This window comes from Mobula birostris, chromosome 17 (assembly GCF_030028105.1).
Source record: "Mobula birostris isolate sMobBir1 chromosome 17, sMobBir1.hap1, whole genome shotgun sequence".
Classification (NCBI taxonomy): domain Eukaryota; kingdom Metazoa; phylum Chordata; class Chondrichthyes; order Myliobatiformes; family Myliobatidae; genus Mobula; species Mobula birostris.
In genome coordinates, this window is record NC_092386.1 from 47,436,643 (window position 1) to 47,446,154 (window position 9,512).

The 9,512-nt window shown below is 40.0% G+C and overlaps 1 long non-coding RNA gene across 1 annotated transcript; it reads left to right on the forward strand.

Annotated features, from left to right (window-relative positions):
• Positions 1-5,172: 5,172 nt before the first annotated feature.
• LOC140211412 (uncharacterized) lies at positions 5,173-9,287 on the forward strand. The gene is made up of 3 exons (XR_011889455.1): positions 5,173-5,276; positions 8,346-8,463; positions 8,837-9,287. It is a non-coding gene; the product is annotated as an uncharacterized lncRNA (long non-coding RNA).
• Positions 9,288-9,512: the final 225 nt, after the last annotated feature.

Genomic DNA, 9,512 nt, shown 5'->3' on the forward strand with positions numbered 1-9,512 from the left:
TAGGCTGTCTTTAAAGAGAGTGAACCCTTGTAAGGCAGAAGGTCCCGATGGAGTACCTGGTAAGGCTCTGAAAACCTATGCTAACCAACTGGCAAGAGTATTCAAGGACATTTTCAACCTCTCACTGTTATGGGCAGAAGTTCCCACTTCCTTCAAAAAAGCAACAATTATACCAGTGCCTAAGAAGAATAATGTGAGCTGCCTTAGTGACTGTCTCCCAGTAGCACTCAGATCTACAGTGATGAAATGATTTGAAGGGTTGGTCATGACTAGACTGAGCTTCTGCCTTAGCAAGGACCCGGATCCATTGCAATTTCTCTATCGCCACAATAGGTCAACAGCACATGCAATCTCAATGGCTCTTCACACAGCTTTAGACCACCTAGACAACACAAACACCAATGTCAGGATGCTGTTCATCGACTATAGCTCAGCATAAAATACCATCATTCCCACAATTCTGATTGAGAAGTTACAGAGCCTAGGCTTTTGTATCGCCATCTCCAATTGGATCCTTGACTTCCTAACCAGAAGACCACAATCTGTGCGGATTAGTGATAACATATCCTCCTCGCTGATGATCAACACTGGTGCACCTCAGGGGTGTGTACTTAGCCCACTGCTCTACTCTCTATATACACATGACTGTGTGGCTTGGCATAGCTCAAATGCCATCTATAAATTTGCTGATGGTACAACCATTGTTGGTAGAATCTCAGTTAGTGACGAGAGAGCATACAGGAGTGAGATATGCCAACTAGTGGAGTGATGTCACAGCAACAACCTAGCACTCAATGTCGGTAAGACGAAAGAGCTGATTGTGGACTTCAGGAAGGATAAGACGAAGGAACACATACCAATCCTCAGAGAGGGATCAGAATTGGAGAGAGTAAGCAGTTCCTGGGTGTCAAGATCTCTGAAGGCCTTACCTGGTCCCAACATATCGATGCAGTTATAAAGAAGGCAAGACAGTGACAATACTTCATTAGGAGTTTGAAGAGATTTGGTATGTCAACAAATACACTCAAGAACTTCTATAGATGTACCATGGAGAGCGTTCTGACAGGCTGCATCACTGTCTGTTACGGGAGGGCTATGGCACAGGACCGAAAGAAGTTGCAGAGGGTTGTAAATTTAGTCGGCAACATCTTGGGTACTAACCTACAAAGTACACAGGACATCCTCAAGGAGCAGTGTCTCAGAAAGGCAGCATCCATTATTAAGGACCTCCAGCACCCAGGGTATGCCCTTTTCTCACCGTTACCATCAGGTAGGAGGTACAGAAGCCTGAAGGCACACACTCAGTGATTCAGGAACAGCTTCTTCCCCTCTGCCATCCGATTCCTAAATGGACATTGAGCCCTTGAACACTACCTCACTTTTTAAATATATACTATTTCTGTTTTTTTGCACGATTTTTAATCTATTCAATATATGTACCATGTAACTTATTTATTTATTTATTTATTTATTTATTTATTCTTCTATATTATGTATTGAATTGAACTGCTGCTGCTAAGTTAACAAATTTCACGACACATGGCGATGATAATAAGCCTGATTCTAACTCTGATTCTGAGATACTGGGAATCAGGGGTGCAGGGTGGCATTTGCTAAATTTCAGCCATGTTGTTCTGGAAGGTTGTCACAGGCTTTAGGAGCAGAATGGCCTACTCTTGCTCTTAATGTTCCCTTATTATTGATATTTCAGCAATTGATAGTTTCTTATACATGTGTCTACTTTGCAATCTTGCATTAAACATCAAACACTGAAATCTTGACTTTGATATATGCCCTGCTAATTCAACAAGTAACCTTGGCCATGTTCCATGCCCTGCCCCTGTGGCCTGTAAGCAGGCATTGTCACCACATCCTCTGTTAAAACACATGAACTGAGCATCATAGAAAAGCATTAAGGAACTGAAGTCGTGACTGACTTCTGCTTTTCTATCCTCACTAAACTCAATAAACAGAGCACAGACTGGAATTGAAACTAGATGTCGGACATTCTGATTCTGTACCATTGAAACTATGCAAGAAAAGACAATAAATTAATGCCCGTAAACGCAAGAGATTCTGCAGATGCTGGAACAAAAAGGTGGGGGTGGGGAAAGTGAATGAGTGTCCATGGCCCCTTCATGCACTTCAAACCCTTCCTTCATCTATCCACTTTTTCCATCACCTATCACCCGCCAGCTTGTTTTCTTTTGCCTTCCCCCCACCCCCCAACCCAGCTTCTTATTCTGGTGGCTTCCTCCTTCTTCACTTCCAGTCCTGATGAAAGGTCTCAGCCCGAAACGTTGGCTGTTTATTCACCTGCATAAATGCTGCCTGACCTGCTGAGTTTTTCCAGCACTTTTGTGTGTTCTTCTGAATGTCCATTTTAATTGATGGTTATTGAAACCATCAATTAAAATGTGAGATTAGGGAAGGCATTATGTGACCATCTCCTGCATTAAAACATTGTTAAGTTCATATTTTTGCCACCTAATGTGCAGCTCAAGGCATGTCTGTTTTGTTATTTAATATTCTGGATAGTTGCATATTTAAGGACCATCCCATATCAACATACCAAAGGCGTATTTTGGATGTCAGGAGTTTATACTCAGAAGCTTTGAGACTAGCCCTCAGTATTGAATATTTAAAGGGAGTCTGCTAGTCGGGATGTGCAAACTGTCTACATTCAAAATCCTAAAGTTGCGTGCGTGTGATAATACTGAGACCATTAAAACTGCAGAACATTTATACCATTGTGTTTAAAAAGTATAAAGTGAGGAAGTGAGGAAAACTAGATTCCCTTTGCAGGGTTGAATGAAGCTTTTTCTATCTCCCAGTTACGGTTTCTGTGTGGCTCAGTTTAATCAGTCACAATAGTCCCAACGGAAAGCAATGACAAATGACGAATAAACTCTCTGCTTCTCAGAAGGTTATGTCAATTTTAAATTGTGTCACCAAGTCTGAGATTGGTAACAAAAGGACTAAATTCATGCTCCCTTGAAAAAAGCCTGTCAAATGGGACCTAATTTGCTTCAGGTCTTCTTAATAATCCAACCAAATATCCTGAAGCTCTCCATTGAAATTTTAGGATTTAATTAGGAAGTGATAGACATTCTTTCTGGTTCTTCCAGTTTTCTACAGGCTCACTAACCACTTTGTTACCATGGTGAAACACAATATTATATTCCTCTTGTTGTATGAGCTGGTAGTCTGTCAAAATCTAACCTGTCATGATCTTTGGCCTCAAGGCCAACCACACAGAACAATTCCAAGTCACAGTTACTTGTGACATGTTGTTGTGACACTCAACGTTTTAGAAACAGCTTCTTCCCCTCCACCATCAGAATCCTGAGTGGACAATTTAATACAACTTAATTTATATCTTTATGTATTGCTGCTGCAAAACAACACATTTCACAGCACAGGCCAGTGATATTAAACCTGATTCTGATTCACATAAAAGTTCTGTACGTTTTACTTGCTGGGCAGCAAGGAGATCACTGGTTTAATTCCTGGTCTGTCATTAGAAAGAATTAAACGATGTAGATTGAAACATATAGTAAAATGCATCATTTTTGTCAATAACTAACAGAGAATGTGCTCAGGGCTCCAGAGTTTGGAGTTCTATTTCAACACTGTCTGCACTAGAGTTTAGATCATAAGACCTCACAATACAAGAGCAGATTTAGGCCATTTTTCCCATCAAGTGCACTCTGCCATTCCATCATGGCTGATTTATTATCCCCTCAATAACATTCTCCTGCCTTCTCCCCATATCCTCTGATGCTCTGACCAACCAAGAACCCACCAACTCTGCTTTATATATTTTACGTGACTTGGTCTCCACAGCCATCTGTGGCAATGAAGTCCACTATTTCACTACCCTGTGGATAAATAAATTCTGCCTCATCCCTGTTCTAAATGGATGTCCCTCTATTCTAAGGCTGTGCCTTTTTGCCCCAGACTCCCCCACAATAGGAAACATCCTCTCCACATCCACCCTATATCAGTTTTTCAATATTCAATAGGTTTCATTGAGATTTCCGCCCTCATTCTTCTGAACTCCAGTCAGTACAGGCCCAGAGCCATCGAATGCTCCTCATATGTTAACCCTCTTATTTCCAGAATCATTCTTGTGAAGCTCCACTGAACCCTTTCCAATACCAGCACATGTTTCCCTAGATAAGGGGCCCATAATTGCTCACAATACTCCAAGCGTGGTCTGACCAATGCCTTATAAAGCCTCAGCATTGCATCCTTGCTTTTATATCCTCGTCCTCTCAAAATGAACACTAACATTGCATTTGCCGCCTTTGCCACTGACTCAACTTGCAGGTTAACCTTTAGGGAATCCCACATGATGATCCTCAGATCCCTTTGCACCTCCTTCCCGTGATACACGTGGGTTTCCTCGATGTGCCCTGGTTTCTTCCCAAGTTCCATTGACATACCAGTTAGTAGGTTAATTGGACTTTGTATATTGTGCTGCGACTAGGCTAGGGTTAAATAGATGGGTTGCTGGGTGGTTTGGCATGTTGGGCCAGAAGGGTCTGTTCCATGCTGTACCTCTAAATAAATAAAATTTTAATCAAATTCCATGAAGGGGCACTGATGGATGTTCAACGATCTGCTTTTAAATATAAAAAGCAGTTCTGTACAACACCTTTTAAATATATACTTCTTTTCACCAGCAGAAAATCCAACAAAATCTTTTAAAAGCAGCCAGAATCAAAGCATGTGCTTATGTTTTATTCCAGTGGTACAACATTTATATGGGCAATGCCAGGCACAGGCACATGTAAAGAAAACAACATTTGGTATTTTTGTTTGAAAGGATTGAGCTACTTTTTGGCAGGAGTCAAATACAGCATGAATGATTCATTAGTATTTCGCTGTAAGACCATTTAGGATGCACAATTAAACAGAACCTTGTAGATTTTCTGACAGGGCATAAACTCTGCACTAAAGCTAAAGGTCAGGTTAACTAACATACATTAAGAGGTTTCTTATCAGGAATGTGCCTGTGAGGGGGATTGCGTCTGCTGCAGGACGTAAAGGTTGCATCAGCTTATAAACAGGCATTCAGAGTTTACAAATTTACTGCTGCCAGTCCCTGAGCTAAGACATCAGTGGGAGGAGTTGAGTGGCTCGTGGCCGAGCAAGTTTGTGAGCACGATGGTGATGGATGATCAAGGCCTACAGGGGGTTATTCATTGCTCAGACGTGGACGTTGCTACCATGTCAAGCATTATTGCTCAACACTAATTGTCACCGAGAAGGTAATGGTGAATCATCCTCTTAAATGCTGAAATCCTTCTGGAGAAGTATTCACTTCCTGTTGTCAGCTAGAGAGGTTGAGGATGGAAATTCAGAAGTGGTGAAGTCAGGGTGATTTGCAGATTGGAAGGGAGTATGTGTTCCCATGTTCCCATGCACCTGCTGCCCTTGTCCTCTTAATGATAAGTATATGTGGTGCATTTTGTTGACGTACACAGTGCTAGTAGTGGTGGGAGTAAAAGCGTAGGGTGCCAGATAGTGTATCAGTTAAACAGCTGCCCTCTCCTGGGCGATTAGTATCTTTAGCATCACGTTTAGTATCTTTAGCATCATGGAGCTGGGCTCATTTAGAAAAGTTGGAAATGCCTCACAATATTCCTGATGTGTTTGGTAGATGGTGGAAAGTCTTTGGGGTGTTAAGGGAGGAATCACTTGCTACAGAGCTTCCTGGCCAGGTCTTGTAGCCACAAGAAGTATGTGGGTGGTCCAGTTCAGACCCTGCTCAATGGCTGTTGGGGCATACTCTGGAATGAGGGTATATAACTAATATTAAGTTCCATAGCAGCCATTCTTCAGACGTGAACATGGATTGTAGATTAAATTTAAACTGCAGCCCTGATCAATAGTTTTCCTGGAGCTGTGGACACCAGATGATTAAAAGCCAGACAATGCTGATTAATTTTATGTGTATGGAGTGTGGGTGCAAAAATTACATGTAACTCAAAGGAAGCATTGTTGATACAGAAATGCCCTGCTGTTACCTTTGATCTTTAGCATGCAAAATATCATGTATTATTGGGTCATACAGGCCTCTCCCTTCAAGAGTATCTCAATATGATTGACAGCTGCTCATTTTTGTTAAATAAACCACTTCTGTGTCCATTAGTTTCAGTGTCCCTCTGGTGACTTTTTTCACGTTCCAACATTGTGACTCATGGGGTATTGATTAGAGGAAGTTTAATGGTAGAAATCTCACCAAATGTCAAGGATTGTTGAGATGGTCATTGACTGACACTTTTGTAGTGCAACTAAATAGACTACCTGCTGCACACAGATGTGGGCTGCTCCATTTGTTGAAGTACTCCAAATGGAGTTGAACATCAATTGATCATCAGTGAGAAGTATACTGCTGACATAACAGAAGGAGGGTGAATGATGAAGCACTTGAAGATGTTTGGGCCTAGGACACAGCCTTTCTTGGACTTCTGTGATGTCCTCAAGCTGGGATGATCACAATCATCCTCCTCTGAGAGAAGAATGACTCCAACAATTGAATCATTTTCTCTGTGATACGCATTGACTTTAGCTCCTTGGGTCAAGCCTTGTGAATTGGGTTATTATTGTCACTTGTATCAAGGTACAATGAAAATTTTGTTTTGTGTGCCATCCATAAAGATAATTTCTTCATATCAGTATATTGAGGTAGCATAAGGGAAACATATTTTCAGAATGCAGAATATAGTGTTATAGTCACAGTGAAAGTACAGTGCAGGCAGATAGTTAGGCAGAAAATCATGACAAGGTAGATTGTGAGATCAAGAGTTCATCTTATTGTACAAGAAGTCTTATAACAGTAGAATAGAAACTGGCTTTGAACCTAATGGTATACACTTTCGGGCTTTCGTATCTTGGGAGGAGAGAGAAGATTGAATGCCTGGGATGGGAGTGGTCTTTGATTATCTTGGCTGATTTATGGAGGCAGCAAGGAGTATAGGATGAGATATGGACAAATGCCTCTAGCAAAAGACATACTGGGTGAGAAATTTAATGGAGAGTATCCCTGCTGATCAAGCCTTTGGTGATACCATTTATAGGAAGTGAATAAGGTGCAATACTCAGCATAGCCCTAGGATGTAGATCAGGTTGGCAGGAATAGCATCAATTCGTCCTAGAACAAAATTTTGAGGAGCAATTTTAGCAAGGCGTAAATCGTAAATCATACTTCCCCTTGGAACTCTATTAATTCTGTTCATTAATATTTACACAAGTATGTCTATTATGAAATGTCCTGGTAAAGAAAAAGGTCAAGAGGTTATAAGGATCTCAGAAGAGAGTCATTTTGTTAATAAGAGGGTTGAATGAGAAAACATGAGAAATTTCAGCAGGGGCGTACTTCTGTGGTAAGATGTTCTATGACTCTACAAAGATAGATTCTTTAAAATTATGTTGAGTCTTTATAAGGCAAGCAGAGTGCTATCACTTCCATTTAGTCCATAATTAAGAGGTACTAAAGGAAGAACTATAGCTCCAAATAATAGAGCGCCGACTGACTGCATTGCAGCCTAGTATGAAAACACCAAAGTCTTCGGGCAAAAATTCCTACAAAAGATAGTGGATTCGACCAAATACATTAGGGGTAAAACCCTCCCAGCTATTGAGCACATCTACATGAAATGTTGCCGTAGAAAGGCAGCATCTATCAGTAAAGATCCTCACCGCCCAAGGCATGCTGTATTCACACTGCTGTCATCGGGGAGAAGGTACAGGTACCTCAGCACTCACACCGACAGGCTAAGGAGCAATTACTACCCCTCAACCATCAGGCTCCTGAACAGAAGGGGATAACTACACTCATTTAAGGAGTCCTTTATCTTGTTATTTTATGCCGGTTAGTTATTGCTATTTACTTATTATCTGCATTTGCACAGTTGCTACTTACAGTTCCTGATGTTTACAGTTTACAGTTACTGTTCTATAGATGTGCTAAGTATGCCCTCAGCAAAAAAATCTTAGGGTTGTGTGGTGACATGCATGTACTCTGATAATACATTTTATTTTGATCTTTTGAGGATTGAAACTTAAGGATTAAACTCCTGCTGATTCTATTTGGCTTCTTGATTAACTTTTACACAAAAATTTATTAATTATTTGATAAATTATCTGAATGGGTGTTGTAGAATTTTCCAATGTTATATAACTGATATAAGAGCCTATTGTGTTGAGTTTGCCTCCAGATAGCTATTTGTTTATCATAACATAACCCCTTTAACGGGTAGTTCAAGATATAGTCTTGACATTTTTGTTGCACAACCGCACCTAATGGATATTTTTCCATCTTTTTTTTTACCCAGGCCTGAAATGAAAGATAACAATCAAAAGAAAATCAGCAAAAAGAATAATTCACTGCAAATGCGCAATTCATGGAATAAAATGTCTGTGTAGCCTTGAATGAACACAAGCTAATAACTGGTAACTAATAAGGAAATCCCCTGACTTACACTTTGACATTAATGTTAAAAGCCTAAAGCAATTTAGACAGTATTCTTTCCCTACAAAACATGAAAATAAAAATTAGATCAAGAAAATTTACACCATAGTTTATTGATAAACTTTTGAAAATTGCTGATAGTCAGCAGTCATATAGCTTTCAATCCTAGAAGGGCTCGAGCTTAGGAGGGTCTGGAAATGGTGGCGATATTATGAAGTGCATGAATTAACTGTTGCAATTGCTTTGAATATTGCAACTGTAATATCCTGAGAGTTTTCTTCCAGTGTTCCAAGTATTCAGATTTCATTTTGGCCTCATTAAATTTGATTTTAATTCACTTGACTTGCTTTTTAGAAAGTGGAGCTACTCGTAACTCAAACACAGGAAATTCTGCAGATGCTGGAAATCCAAAATAACACACACAAAATGCTGGTGGAACTCAGCAGGCCAGGCAGCATCTACGGAAAAGTCGGCATTTTGGACCAAGACCCTTCATCAGGACTCTGCTGGAATCACACAACAATTTTCTGCACAATCTGCATATAAATCAGTTCCCTTCTGACACCTACTTTCTAAGTATAGTACGTAAAAGCCTGAAATTGTACTTAAGAACATCATGTACTGAAATATAAGAATACTTATATTTTTCATATAAGAGATATAAAAATCAATAAAATGCATAGGCTGCAAATCTGAAATGAATACTGAAAATTCCTGGAAACACTCCACTGGTCAGGCAGCGTCTGCAGAAAAAAACAGAACTGATGTTTCACCTCCAACACATTTAGCAGAAATTCAGGAAGTATGTGACAAAATCTTAGAATGGATAAAAGTATGAATAATGGATGAATGTTTGAATAGATTGGAAGAAGCTAAACAAATCAAATGACATATTTATCAATTATGTTCTGGATGTTTTTCTACACAGTAAATTCTACACAATAACATACAACAAGCAGCCAAGCTCACTTTACGTCCCTCCTCATATCTATTTTGATCGAATCTTGAAATAGCTTCAATGAGATATCAA